At 31.1% G+C, this 16,928-nt stretch overlaps 1 long non-coding RNA gene across 2 annotated transcripts in view; it reads right to left on the reverse strand.

The window, feature by feature from the left end:
• LOC136828808 (uncharacterized) overlaps positions 1-16,928 on the reverse strand; it is an 855,933-nt gene that overhangs the window by 609,153 nt on the left and 229,852 nt on the right. For both annotated transcript variants that reach the window (XR_010850235.1, XR_010850234.1), the window contains exon 6: positions 16,535-16,661. This is a non-coding gene — a long non-coding RNA (uncharacterized lncRNA). The remainder of the gene's footprint in view (positions 1-16,534; positions 16,662-16,928) is intronic.

A 16,928-nucleotide genomic window follows, 5' to 3' on the forward strand; every position in this document is an offset into this window, starting at 1 on the left:
ATACATGCACACACACACGAATATAATAATATATATATATATATATATATATATATATATATATATATATATATATATATATATATATATATATATATATATATATATATATATATATATATATATATATATAAAATTTCTGACTTACATCAGGGTCAGAACCCAGGTCTTTCAACTGAAAGACGAGATCGCTACCAACCAGGCCACACAAGTCATAAAAGAAGTTGGAACCTGAGTACCACTGTACTTAAGGCTTGACCTGGGCAAGCTAACTGCTCGCATACCAGCTTCTTTTCCCCAACTTCCCGACTCAGCAGTGACCCAATTGACAGCATTTCCTTCGAATTATCCTTTCTGAGTGAATATGATAGAAATATCAACATACAATCACGCGTGGAGCAGAAATAAATTTCTGACTCACGTCAGGATCGAACCCAGGTCTTTCAATTGAAAGACGAGACCGCTGCCAACCAGAAAGGATGCAAGTAGTCAGCTTGCCCAGGTAAAGCCTTAAGTACAGTGGTACTTAGGTTTCAACTTCTTTTCTGACTTCTGTGGCCTGGTTGACAGTGGTCTCGTTTTCCAATTGAAAAACCTGGGTTCGATCCTGATGTGAGCAGAAATTTATTTCTGCTCCACACGTGATTGTGTGCTGATATTTCACACACATATATACAGTATTATATATATATATATATATATATATATATATATATATATATATATATATATATATATATATATATATATATATATATATATATATATATATATATATATATATATATATATATATATATATATATATATATATATATATATATATATATGTGTCTGTGTATGTATGTCAGTGTGAACGAGAAACTGCGATTTAAGGATTGTGGGAGATTAATATCGGGAATTGGTAACATTTACTATCAAAATTACCTATTTATGTATATCTATGTTTATTTCCAACCCTTAAACTTCTGAGGACAGCAAATAGGGAATCCCCCCACCACCAAAAAAAAAATTTATTGCAGCCTACGACAGCTGTATGACAGACGAGGGTTACTGAAATGTGCAAGGACGAGCAAGAAAATGCAAAACCGAAAATGGCGAGGGGCCAGGGGAAGGTCAAATATGAATGATGATGACAGACCAAAGAAAGTAGCGAAATGGGATGCCTGGAAAGTGATGAATCGCAAATCACTGAATATCAAACAATTTTTCGATAATTGTTCTGCATCTCTGTTTTTTTTGGGAAGATGAGTGGAAAATGGAAAAATGAGAGAGAGAGAGAGAGAGAGAGAGAGAGAGAGAGAGAGAGAGAGAGAGAGAGAGAGAGAGAGAGATGATGATGATGAAGATAATGCTCTTGCCACTATATAATTGTCTTAACAAAGGAAGACAATTGTTAATCGTAATGTAATAAGGAACTAAGTAGTTTGCAGAACTGATATACCAGGAGAGTTCTACCACCCTAATAATATAATAATAATAATAACTAACAGTTATTATTATTATTATTATTATTATTATTATTATTATTATTATTATTATTATTATTATTATCATCATCAGAGAAAAAATTCAGTTGTTCAAGAAATTTAAGCAACTCCACGATAATATTTTATGGATATACATTTATTACTTCAGGCCTTGAATAAAATTTTTATATATCTATATTTTAGTTCTCGACATTTCCGTTTCAAACTTGTAACTGGCGTTTCTCGTCAAAGAGAATTTATGATGTCAATTTCCTTCTTAGAACTCTTACCTTTGTATTTCCCAAGGGATAGTTGCTATGGGGAGCACTTAACGATAAAAATAAGGTCGTGGTCCTGATAGAAATATTTGATCCTTTTACTAAGAAACCTAGCACAAGAAATTGACATATACCTGTATACTGTATATATATAAATATATATATATATATATATATATATATATATATATATATATATATATATATATATATATATATATATATATATATATATATATATATATATATATATATATATATATATATTTGTTTGTCAACAACTATAGAGAACCGAACCGCTTGACAGATCCAGACGAAACTTTGCACACGGCCTGTACGTCACTCCAGAAAGGTCTAACCCGTAACAGACACAAACACAGACAAAACAAATGAAATTTTCGTTTTTACGTCGCTTTTTGCCTTCAGTGTTACTGGGTTAATTCTCATTTTTCTCTGACGCTCCACTTGTTATTCCATGTGCTATCAGACGTGTGATTAACCTACAACAAGAAATCCAAATCCCCTATAACTAATTTTTGATCACTATTTACGTGAATTTTTATCATAATTTATGATAATTATTAATATAAGTGTTAAGCACGTACCTCACTGCTTGGTTGCATTGCTAAATGAAATATTCTTGGCTTAGTTACAAAACATGTTTCATAGCTATAAAGCAACGAACCCAAACCAGCAGGTCCAAAGATCTTCTCCCTAAATAGTTGTCTTCCTCATTCTAAAATCGTATGGATATAAATGCAAGACTTATTTTTCTCAACAGCAACATATATGTGATGACTTGTACATAATATTATGAGGTCTTCGTAAGAAATGTTTACCATGTAAAAAATATATTATGATCTACCTGTAAAATTTGTATTATTGTATTGTTTTTCTTATAAAATATAAAAAAAATAATTTTATTCTTCTATGAGATTAAAGGGAATGGTATAAAGTGAATGCACAAAGTAACTACTCTATTTCTCATGATAAATATTTCTTATTATATTTGGGTAAAATTCTGTTATTAATATGCCTGTAACAAACCACAAATGGAGAGGAACATTCGCCTCGGGGATTGCAGTTATATCCAGGAAGGTAATATATCAAGGACCAGGTTACATTTACGAGAAAAGCATTACATATATTTCAACTCGGGTCTTCCCAGCCTAACGCGAGATCCTTAGCCATATACTTCAGGATATTACTCGCATGTGTCCTTAAATAAGACTTCCTTCATTAGTATAAATGGTGTTCTATTATTAGAGTATTTCTCTCTTGTCATTCTTGGGCTTTATGATGCATTGCGTGCGTGCTTCTTCTATTATCATAGAGTGCCTCTGAAGAATTACCGGGTGAAATGCCTGGTCTCGTAAATGACTGGTCAAAAGTCGTAAAAAAATTACTATTTGATTTCTATGAATTTCCAAACAAACACTATGATGGTAAGTGTTGGAAATGCATCAATTGCTCTAACATTTCGAATGGAGTCGAAACGACAATGCAAATTGAAAAAGTAAATTTCATGGTAATTCACTCATTCCACTCAATTTTCTATTTCCGCTCTTTATAGCCACTACATATATATATATATATATATATATATATATATATATATATATATATATATATATATATATATTATATATATATATATATATATATATATATATATATATATATATATGTATATATATGTATATATAAATACACACATATATGTATATATATATATATATATATAAATACACACATATATGTGTGTGTATATATATATATATATATATATATATATATATATATATATATATATATATATATGAACAAATATTACAGCCACGTTGCTGTATCTTTGTTCTTATAATCATCACGTTTTAAATATTTGTGATTTAAAATCAAACACACACACACACACACACACACACACACACACACATATTTATTCTTATAATATATATTTTAAATATTTGTGATTTAAAAATCAAATATACACATATATATATATATATACACATATATATATATATATATATATATATATATATATATATATATATATATATATATATATATATATATATATATATATTTATATATATATATATATATATATATATATATATATATGTATATATTCATTCGTTTGAACAGCTTCCGGCAAATTTTCTTTCAATTGTGATGGTCATCGAGATTTAAAATAAAGACAAGAAACTTTGTTTAATAACATATTCATAAATAACGACTTATTATGCAGGATGTTTTTTCTCACAAATTTACTCGTTCTAAATGTACTGTAATATACTATATTATCAAAGCGCCACACATTTTGACCAAAGTTCGAATGCCAATAAGAATTTCATTTCCTACAAAGTTTTCTCGAAACACCCCGAACATTTACAACCTTTTCTTTTCTTGATATAATACTTTCTCAATCTCCGTTTCGAACCACAGAATTCTTTATGACTTGGCCCGAAAACCCATTGTTTATTAAAACCCTTCTTATTGTTACTCCCTTCATAAAATTTCATGGTTCTTGAGAGGCGAATTTGTTCCGGTTCATTTACATTCCCATTTGAATTCGGCTATTTTTTTTCTAATCCCTTAAGCCATTATTTCGTTCGTAAGAAAACATTTCATATTGTCTGTTTGTATGGAAGAAAGAAGAGCTACGTTTCTCCAGGGAATGTTACGTCCTGAAAATATCTTAAATGAAAATTTGGTGTCGGGAAGACAGAAATAAATTCAAATATATGAATCGAAAAGGCAACTGTAAAGAAGTTGTGAATGATGCGACATGTGGCTGATAAACCTGTCACTGGCAAACAAGTGCATAACGGTAAAAGAATCCTAATAATGATGCAACCATTTATGTGTGTGCGTAGGGAAGGTTAATTCTTAATATAGAGAAAGTAAAGTGCATGCGTTTATTTCCTTGATCTGTCACCTCTTTCAACATAATCTAACGTTCAATTTCATGAATAATGCACATGATAAAACTCACGTCACTTCCTCCATTTCCTGCATCACGGTATCTCATAGATGAAGTTCTGAAAGCGAACGTAAGAAGATTCATTTCAAATGTATGACATCTCGCGTCAGTTACATGTCTTATTTTTTTCTTAAGTTCCACTAAGCTGGAAATGTGATACGCATATATCGAGTTTACACCCCGCCCCTCTCTCTCTCTCTCTCTCTCTCTCTCTCTCTCTCTCTCTCTCTCTCTCTCTCTCTCTCTATATATATATATATATATATATATATATATATATATATATATATATATATATATATATATATATATATATATATATATATAATATAACATATATATATATTATATATATAATATACATATACTGTATGTATATATGTATATATAACAAACATATATATATGAATCTATATACACACATACACCAAATTTCCATCTTCAAACTTTCTCGAATTTTATAAAGCAGAAAAACTCAAGACATCCCTCGTTCATCTATCACACATGCTTATAAGAAATTAAGATGAAATATTATTTAGTTGCCTCAGGAAATGAATTGATGCCGAATCACGAGATAGTGATACCAACGTGGCTTCCAAAAAGAGTGAGAGTTGATAAATAAAGTACTTAAGAACTAAAAACAGTGGAATAAAACTACTGAACTTCCTCGAAAAGCTATTAAAGATTTACTGAGGGAAAAACTGACGCAAAATGGAAAGCCAGGAATGAAAGTCTTTGGAGTGCTGGAAAAGAATTAAGTTGACGAGACTTCTTTAAAACTTCATTTAATTCGGTGTCTGGAGGAAGACACCTCTGTAAAATTACATTTGTTGGCCCAGTCTCGCACAATTTCATCAGGCCAGAGTTAAATAATAATAATAATAATAATAATAATAATAATAATAATAATAATAATAATAATAATAATAATAATAATAATAATAAATTCCTGTTATTATTAATCTCCGTGAATTCCGTTATAAAAATAAGAGGGGTTTTCCACGGACTTTTAACCAACGGTATTCAAGAGGGCTTTCTTTTCCTGCTGTCCATGACACAATTAAGTTAGAGATTACCAAAGTTTCCTTTCAAATTATTTTTCTAAAATTATAATTATTACATATTCTGCATATCAAGCCTTAATATTTATAAGTACCATAACATAATATTACAACTTTTTTTTTAATAATTGGTCCCATATATATGGTCACAGGAAAAATGATTTTCCAAATTAGTTGTCAGTGAAGTAAGATTTCCTCTCTCTCTCTCTCTCTCTCTCTCTCTCTCTCTCTCTCTCTCTCTCTCTCTCTCTCTCTCTCTCTCTCTCTCTCTCTACATTAATACGAATATATTGATTAACCCAATCAAACCCTAAATTGAAAATTAAGGGAACTTTTCCATACATCACTTTCTACTTTGAATAATTCTATTCATTCCGTGAAACCGCAAATTATACACATAACAACAGTAGATCACCTCCCCGAAAACTAACAGATGAAAAAAGTAAATCCCTTATCCACTACTATTTAATACAGCTTTACTTTATCTCGCCAATAATTGGTTTTTGAATCATTGTTCATGGGAGCAATCATCTTCGATTAAATCAAGTTTCCTCCTTACTTTTTTCTTTCGTGCTATCAACTTCGTTACTATCATGGATAGGCAGTACTATTACCACTGTCATCTCGCTTTGAACAACCATAATTCTTACTATCTTAAATACTTCCATTAGTAATATTAACACCGAACGTGCTTACTTTATGACATAGTTTCACTATATAAAATGGACGACACATGAGTAAGTTATTTTTCTCCTGACATCTACATTTATTCATATATGGTCAATGTGGTTCAGTTTTCAGACTAATGGTTAAGAATCCCACTGCACAACTATTTTGAATATAAACGTCAGAACTGCCTTAAGGCTGATAAAATTGCCTCTATAGTCTCTCGTCGCGTAAAAATCCAATGCTTTTTTGGGTATTACCAAGCAGTTTAATTAAAGAAAACTAATATTTCTCTAAATACCAAAAAATTACCTTCTTTACCAGAGGATTTTTAAATAATGCTTGAAATAAGCTTAGCTTCTTAATGAATAATCAGAGCACTATCTTAATGACCGAATTTGTCTAATGCGTATTCGTGACTAACCTCTCAGAAATACTGGAATGACTGGTTTAATTATTCCCTTCCTTCAAGTTTCATATCTTACAGCATCCTGACCTCTCTTTGATCTCTGTCCCTGAGCTGTTGAGCACCAAGGGACTTACTCGTTTATTGCACTTTACAGCTGCTCGCTATTTCCGGAGACATTTAATTAGCTTTTCACGTCATTATTTAGGTCTGTAGCCACTAGCAAGGGGAGCAAAATACAATGAGAATTTAACGGAAATAAACTCAATGGTAAGTGAAAACACATTTACTAAACGACAGACAATTATAATAAGTTGGAAATTATCATTTCCTTAATGCATGAGAAGGAAAGAACGCAATCTTAGAAAAAATATCTTACAAAAAGAAAAAGGAAATTATAAATTTTCACGAAGAGAGAGTTTACATTCAAGGCCACTTCCTTAACAACGCGATGTTCATAGTATGAAAAAAATTTAAAAAAAAAAAAAGGATCATCAGGTAATTATACTTTCTATTAATACTAGTGAAAAAGCAATGTCAAGAAACTCTGGAATCTTATAATTATTTTGGCGCAAATAACTTGAAAGAGAAAGGTAAAGAATTACCCTGATGTATGAATGAACATTAATATAATTAAACCTACAATCTCTTGATGTAAACAGAAGCATAACAAAGCTTTTCATTTCAACGAAGGGGTTCAAATAAAAAAAAAAGCAACGGCCTCTTCACACTTAAAAAATAAATGAATCTCTTCTGATGATTTTCTTGACCCCTAAATTTAAACAGTCGTGATTTATGTGCACTTTAGTTTTCTCCATTATTTGAAATGTACGAACATTTTCAAGTAATCTCGTACTAAATATGAAAATGACATGTAGCTGATGCTGGGAAATTTCTAGCATATTTCATTTTTGCTTCACAGGCTACATTTAACAAGGTCGTGGGAGGCGTTTTAAAAAATAATTTAAAAAGGGGCCTTATTACTTCAAAGAAATTTTGCTAGGTGACAGCAGGAAATTAATGTTCATCCAAATTACTCTTACAAGATAGGCCTACTGATTTAAGAACATGATTTGAAAATGCTAATGTTAGAGAGATATTCATAAAAATACTAGCAAAAACATTTTGCAGTAAGTTTCACATTTTGCCCGCAAAATGTGAAACTTACTGATTTTAAACTTACAAAAAAATAACACCTCATTACTATGCTGTACTTGTTATTTATAGAAACCAAGCTTCATACACAACGTTGATTCAAAAAGAGTAAAATCTCTGCACAGAAGTTAATAAAAAAGCCTTGGTACAGAAACACATGTCGATTTTGTCTTCCCTCAAAAATACAAGAAAACAGATTTCTTAAACATGCTAAAGATGGTATAAAAACTATACTATGAAGATAATTAAAACTCTGCGATGAGTTTTTTTTGGGGGGTGGGGTGAGGGTAGCCGATAGTGTGGATTTTTTTCCTAATACGATAACTATTCTTCTTAAACCTAAGTAGGCTCAAATATTAGGAGAATTTACATGTTTTCGATAAACAAATAAGAGACAAGTTATTTGCAATTACACGTACATGATAGCCAGGGCCCATATTGATTATGATATTAATGCGAAAAATAAATGGATATGAATAACGTTTCTCGCATTAGCGGGCACCATGAGCCCATTGAGCACTGAATGAACATAGTCTGGATATTTAATCGCAAAAGATAATTATGGTAAATTTCAATAAGAAAATTTGGACAAAAGAATAAATACCAGCTCAAAGAAACCAAACTGGGACCTAAAATAAAAAAAGGGGGGGGGAGGACATTTATCACTTGAAGTGAAGAATGTGGTAAACGGTATGAAATCAAATCAAAATTCCATCACGACTTCCCTATAATTTCACTATAAATGTTCTTCAGGATCCCAATAAAAGCCCCTTTCTTCTTTAATTATATTACATAGCTTCTTTTCGTTTTTTACGCTACATAATTCTATTCCGTTATTTATTCTAATTTCATACGACTCGAATACGTTGTCGAATTGAAATCAAGTGTGTGGAAAGCCGTTCGACGATACTGAATCTCGCTTCTCAACGAAAACAACTTGTCAGCATGAATAATGGATGACTAAGACCGCTTTTGACAGTTATGACGATTCCCCTGGAATCTCTGATGGACGGAAAAAGGGACAGGATTTTTTGTTGAAACATCTTCCATGGAAAATCTTCGTCTTCAGTCTTCGACCAGTTTGTCAAAAATGAGGTCCAAGTTAAAAATGACTCTTCGAAATTAAGTCATCAGGCGGTCTTTCTCAGTCTTCTGTGTTTGCATTATTCTTCAACAAATTTATTTTACGCCATAGCCTATAAGGCATCAACCAGTGAAAATACAGAAAAGGCAGGCTTTCAAATAAACTTGATGGCTTGAAAATATATTGAACTTTCATAACCATAAGGCATATTTCTTATTTCCCTACCAAACTGTTTTTTTTTTTTTTTTTTTTTTGTCTGTTCATTTTAGTGTTAAACTCTTTACACAGAGTGACCTTGTCCTTCCAATTACTAGTCCTACTCACAAAGGAAAATACTGTATCGTTTCGGTGATGACACAAAGTCATATGAGAAGATGAGTGAATACTGCTGTGGTGTTGAGGATATGAAACGGGTGGGAGGGGTTGACGGGGATTAAGTAAAGCCTAGGATTTACTGGAATGGAATACAGAGTTTAGGCCAAAGGAAGGGAAACTGAGAGTAAGCAGGTTTGAAAGGTGTAACATGAGGAAAACCTCGCAGGTGCACTGTGAAATAATTGTTAGGAGAGGGTGGATAGCAAGATGGAAGAAATATAATATGAAAGGAGGTACAGTAAAAGGAATGAAAGGGGTTGCAGTTAGGGGCTGAAGGGACGCTGCAAAGAACCTTCAGTAATGCCTACAGTGTACCCCATGTGGTGCACTGATGACACTACCCCCCCCCCCTACGGGAATAGGATTTATTGGACGAAAAATATTTCATGCGATTTAGTAATAACAGGGTAGATCAGAGTACAGTACTCCTCAATGAAAAGTTCTGGAAATTTGTCTGTAAGTACACTTTCAAATTATATGAAATATATTGACGTGAAAACTATTAGAAATTTCAAAACATGACAATGCAATATTAAATACGTCTTGCAAGGATGGTGTATATGACAGAAATGAAACTTGTGATTAGTCTGGTGTATTTTACCTGAGTTCTAATCTCTGATGAAAAAAAAGTGTATCCAACCTACTTTTTCAACCGAGGAGTCTTTTACCCAAAATTTCTTAATATTACTGAAAACTCTTCAATGCATTCAACGTAAACTGAGGCAACTGTTTTATAAAGCTCAACTAGAATTATTATAGAATGTTACTTATTCGCATATCATGGTGAATATACTCCTAGTGTTTTATTTCAAATGTATTATTATTATTATTATTATTATTATTATTATTATTATTATTATTATTATTATTATTATTATTATTATTATAAATCGATTTTAAGTTTAGCTGTGGGACATATTTCATATAAATTATCTAGCATTTGTTCGTTTCAAATAAAAATTTTTTCTTGTGTGATAAATTTTGACGCAAGGATTAAAATGCACTTAAAAACAGTTCAAAGGAAAGGATAACAGCATTTCATTTCTTTTGACGAGGAAAAAAGAAATCTTTCTAAATCCTACATCAAGATTTCCTACACAGAAAGTGTTTCATTTATTCTCATCTCAAACGAGAGAAATTATTCTTCATAGTCTTCAGGAAATATTTCTTACTGAGGAACTTTCATCTTACATATGATTCCATTTTTACGTTTTTACTTTGTCAGCCATTAAAGGCATTTGTGATAAAAGAGCATATTTTTTTTTTACCAACTGTCTATTCTTTGCCACAAATTCTCTACTTTTGGCAACCAATTCTCAATTTTTTGCCACCACTTTGTTTTTGCTAACAAGTCCCATTTTTTTGCCACCAATTCTCCATGTTGTTGCCACCAGTTCCCTATTTTTTTGCCACCAATTCTTTGCTTATTTGCTACCAATTCTCGGTTTTCTAACCACCAATTCTCTATTTTTTGCCACCAATTCGTTATTATTTTTACCCCCAATTCTCTACATATTTGCCGGTAATTCCCCATCAGATTCCCAACTTGATTTTGCAAGAGGCTGTGATGGGCTGGCTCCGGGACCTGAATGTGCTCGCGAGTAAATGATGGCGCTGGTCTGATTAGGGAAGGATTTTCTCGTTTACAGAGTTTCTGGATTGGATGGGAGGAAAAACGCGGAGAGAAAAATTACTTCAAAACGAGATTTTTCTTTTTTAAGCTTCATTATTTCGTTGATTAGAACGTTCCCGAACTGTTTCAATTTTATATATTTATTTACTCTCTTTTTTCACTTATACTGCCTTAGTCTATGTTAAATTTTTTCTTCGTTTTTATAAAACTTCCTGCATATTTTATTTTTCCTCGTTTCTCATTGAAAAAATGTGGACATCCAGGAATAAGGAATACCAATAAGCACATTTATAAAAAAAAATGAAAAATTAAAAACGTTGTCTTCTACTTGCTACAAAATAATGCTGAAACAGTATACGCCTGTGAGAGATTTACGACAAGTGGCTGCAAACAAGCAAATCTGAATTGTGGCCGTTATCAATTTTCAGAAAGATTCTGACGACCTATTATTGATGAATATCTACAGCAAGGAAGAATAACTGAGGACAGAATGACTCATACAGTTGATTTTCTACGCAAAATCTCACATTCTTTGTAGCCGGTGATTTTGGATGATTCATGTTCGTTAAAGATGCTGAATGATAACATTTCTACAGCGTCAGGCTATTTTCATCTTAAGGCTGCTGGATGTGACGCAAATCATTCCATGGCGTTAATTTCTTCACACATTTAGAACATAAATATTCTCTCCCTCTCTACCTATCTTTCTCTTTCTGAGTTTTATGAAAAAATTTTTAAAAATACTTTATTAAGAGCGCCTGCGAGTGACTCGCTATTCCCAATATCCCAAGAACCTAGGTAAATCCGGATTTCATTTGAAATTTAAATAAAGATATCGGAAATCCATCCAGGTTTTATAGTGGAGATTACGGTTGTAGTCATCGAAATCACATATGAACCCCAGTTATGGAAGGGCAAAAAAGAGAGATCTGGAATGTATTTGAAGAAATGGTATTTTGATCTGCTGGAAAGAAGAACAGTTATAGAAAATGAAATGAAAAATCTCTCTCTCTCTCTCTCTCACACACACACACACACACACACACACACACACACACACATATATATATATATATATATATATATATATATATATATATATATATATATATATATATATATACTATATATATATATATATATCTATGTCTATATATATATATATATATATATATATATATATATGTGTGTGTGTGTGTGTGTGTATATACTGTATATATATAATTTATTTTTTCAGCACTAAACATATATCTCTGACTCTTATTCACCTTACTACTGCTAATACATCTGTTTCCGGAATGGTAATCGGTATATACAATGAACCCATATTGATATAAATGGCAGTATTGGTCTTTGCTTAAATATTCTGTAGCACTGCACATGTATTTATTTACAGTGTTACGTTGTAATTACTGTTATTTACTTTATTAAAATTCTAACAACTTTTACTATTCCTCAGAATATGTATAAACTGTTTTAAACCTAAAACACTGCATGAGACTTTAGCATTCTTAAATCAAATATACAGAGAAACATTCTTTTAAGTTTGACGTCTTGGGCTACTTTCACGGTAATCTTATTTGGCACTGTAACCAATCAGACACCAAAAAAGGCAAGAGTTTAATTTAGCTCAAAGAAGGAAACATCTGTCGAGTGCACGTGACGTTATTTGATGCGCTTTGTTTTTTGTTGATATGAAGGAATAATACTGGTTATGAAATAAGAAATGAGTACCCGGTAATCACGCATGATATATCTTCATCTTTGCCAATAAAAGTAATAAATAGATGTTAGATTGTAAGAAGTTACTGGGCACTAACGTGAATTGACATGCTTATTTTTATATACTTATGAATAAATACTGTAAAAGTGCGAAAATCCTCTGCATGATGATTTATATTATCTATATTATTTTCACCTGTCAGTAACTCTATTCTGAATGAGATGAAAGATTATACAATGATCACTGCACCAGCCAACACAACATTATTAGTTTAGGAGCGCCAACGATATACAAGGCAGGCTGCAAGGGTATGGAAAAAGCCTGAATGTTGCTCTTAATCTAAAAGGATACTAATGTCTGGCCCCATTTACAATATGGGATTTACTGCCGTTATTTGCTGAAGATTAGCTTGAATCTCTAATTACCTACACATTTATTACATGTGATTACGTTCAAATTAACTTCTTGGGTGATGTAATTGATCGCTTTCAATTTTTGAGAAATGAGTCAATATATAGCCTAATTAACCTTCCTTTTATATGAAGCATCGTGGAACGTCATGCATAAAACAAAAGTTACACATTGCATTTAACGTTAACTTACACACTGCAATCCTAATTAAATATTATCAGAAAAAGGTCAAAACGTTTTTTATTAATAAGCTATATACATTTCAATCTGTTATACAAACACACACACACACACACACATATACACATATATATATATATATATATATATATATATATATATATATATATATATATATATATATATATATATATATATATATATATATATATAATCATATATTATCAAAAAACAAAACGTTATTTATGAATAAGCTATATACATTTCAATCTGTTATATAAACATATATGTGTATATATATACAGTATATATATATATATATATATATATATATATATATATATATATATATATATATATATATATATATATATATATATATATATATATATATGTGTGTGTGTGTATATTCACAAAAAGACCAAAACGTTATTTATGAATAAGCCATATACATTTCAATCAGTTATATTACTAATGCGATTCAAATCAATCATGCTCTCCCTCTCTCTCTCTCTCTCTCTCTCTCTCTCAGGGCATGCGTAACAAGACGATAAAAAGACACATGGGAAACTCATTAAAGATGCAAGCAACATATGAGCAACTGGTATCCATAAGAGTCAGTCATGTGGGCCGTGGCAAGAGGAACATATAACTTTTAATCAAAAAACGCTTCATTAACACCAAGTTTCATGATTTTCCTAGACTCCTCTTCGCTCTATCCTTTTCTGCCCTCCCATTTTAATACACGCACATACACACAGGCATTTATATAAAGAGGTAAAGAGTGGAAGCTTTGTAAAAAAAAAAAAAAAAAAAAAAAAAGTGGGAAGAGGTTGTACTATTTCTTATAGACAAATAAAGCCCAACGAAAATCTTGGCATAATCTCCGGTTTACGGCACAAATGATAAGAAAATACGGTTATTTGAACGTTATGCCAACATTATTCTGTTGTTTCCTGACGTACGAAAATAAATTACTTGGAAATGACAACTGTAAACGGATTAAAAAAGTTTTTAATTCCATACACAAAAAAAAAGCAAACACTGGAATAATAAGAGTAATGATAATCCTTCAACGTGACGGAATAGTAATTTAGCGACGATGAAGCGCCTTTTGACACGAAATAAAAAAGAAGGGAAAAAACCAACACCTGTTCTGGTTCCTGGCTTACAAAATGGGATGCAACCGAAGCATCAGAGAACGATTAGCTGTCTTTGTATTTAGCGAGAGACAGCGAAGCTGACTCTCCTATACTCAACCAATTAACTTTTCCAGAAAAAAAAAGAAAAAATGTTTATCGCGGCTACAATATTAGTTCGTGGAAGTGACGAGTCCATATAATCTTTTAAGCTTAAGTGATACATTTTCTGTCTGCTCTATTTTTTTATAAACGAAATAGACTGTGTCAAGAGATATAACTAAAGTGAAATATCCACTCTCTCTCTCTCTCTCTCTCTCTCAAAAGAGTATCACTGTATTAAATAATTAGGTATTCCTTTCTAAAGGTTAGACGCTTTCACTGCTGACACTATTTACCTTCCTTTAATGAACTTTCATTTTGTTATGAACTAATCAGCATAAGTTTATAAACAAGCTTCCAGTAAAATTAATCTGCTCAAGTTTTTTCAAGCGATGAAACGCAATTTTATGCTATGCTCCAGTCAAAGCGAATGAAGGGAAAAATCTTATACTTCTACAATTCTATCAATATGTCACATGCACGAATGAAGAGCCTATGCAGAGAGAGAGAGAGAGAGAGAGAGAGAGAGAGAGAGAGAGAGAGAGAGAGAGAGAGAGAGAGAATTAATTACCGTAATAACAGTGAAATACAGCTGGGAAGGTGCTGATATATAATAATGCTTTATTTTCCTTTAAACTTCCATTCGGATATTAGAGACATAAGCCACTGATATTAAGATCGGATAAAAAAACTATGTACAAACATAAATTAATATAAATAGTAACAATGACCTAAGGCAATTGGATTTGTTACAGCGTATTTTTTATTCGATCTTCCGACCTATAAAATGGAAAAAGATAAAAACTAGAGATAATCATATCCCATATAAGATACGAACATATAATTAATCCTAAAATGAAGATCTATATAAAACCTAAGAATCCACGTGCACGAGCAATCTCTTGCATACCTAGTGGTTTATCTCATTAATAAGAGGGCCTATGACAACAAATAATCTATTAACAGAAATTTCTGTGATGCAATCAAGGTGCTATGTTAAACAAAATGTTATACTTTAACCATCTATAAAAAACTACTTGAAAAAGCTAAAGTTTTTTTATCCATCTCTGTTATTCAAAATGAAGGCGTTTTAAAAGAATGTATTCTTTCACTTGTTATGACGCAATTCAAATTGGCGCCTACTTAAATGGAACAGCTCTGCCGTAAGACTGATGAAATAAGAGGAATGTGTATGTATGTATATATATATATATATATATATATATATATATATATATATATATATATATATATATATATATATATATATATATATACATATACATTTCTCTTATTTCATCAATCTTATGGGAGAGCTGTTCCATCTAAGTAGGTGTCAATTTGAATTATGTCATAACAAGTGAAAGAATACATTCTTTAAAACGCCTTCATTTTGAATAACATAGATGGATAAAAAAACTTTACCTTTACAATAGAATACTAATCCTTTGACATTTAGAGAGTATCGCTACCGTATGTATGCCTTAATGTATGTATGCCTTATATAATGCATATATAGATAGATATATATATATTACATTATATATATATATATATATATATATATATATATATATATATATATATATATATATATATATATATATATATATATATAATGTAAGTGACAACAAGCATTGCATCTCTCTCTGTAGTGCATTAAGGCATACATACTGGCAGCGATACTCTAAATGTCAAAGGATTAGTATTCCATTGTAAAGCTTCAAATGTAGGATCTAAAGAAGCTTTTAATGTACAGTACATGGCTGCAATGTCACAGAAACCAAGGCTTTTTACTAAAGCTGCCATGGAACATTAATAACCATTAATACGGTTTAAGTAATGAAAAGTCCATTAACTCACCTAATATATATCTGGTATTCTGCCGTATTTAATTTTCCTCTTTTCTGATCTCGTTTCTTTTATAATCTGCTGCTTCGATAATGAAAGTATTTATCCGCCACCACAGTTCCTGAATTTCACGATGAATCTGCAAGAAACAGAAAGTTTTATTTCATCGTAGTGAAGATGAAAGGAAATCCTTTGTAAAGATATTATTGATAAAATTGTCATATCCTTTTAAAAGTTGAAAAATTACAATAAATCTATTAACCCATAGTTCCATCAGTTCTTTGGCATGATATGTACAGTATAGTAGACATTTATAGGATTGAATTGAATTGAATATATAATTTAGGCCAAAGACCAAGCACTGGGACCTATGAGGTCATACAGCGCTGAAACGGAAATTGACAGT

This window comes from Macrobrachium rosenbergii, chromosome 43 (assembly GCF_040412425.1).
Source record: "Macrobrachium rosenbergii isolate ZJJX-2024 chromosome 43, ASM4041242v1, whole genome shotgun sequence".
Lineage (NCBI taxonomy): Eukaryota > Metazoa > Arthropoda > Malacostraca > Decapoda > Palaemonidae > Macrobrachium > Macrobrachium rosenbergii.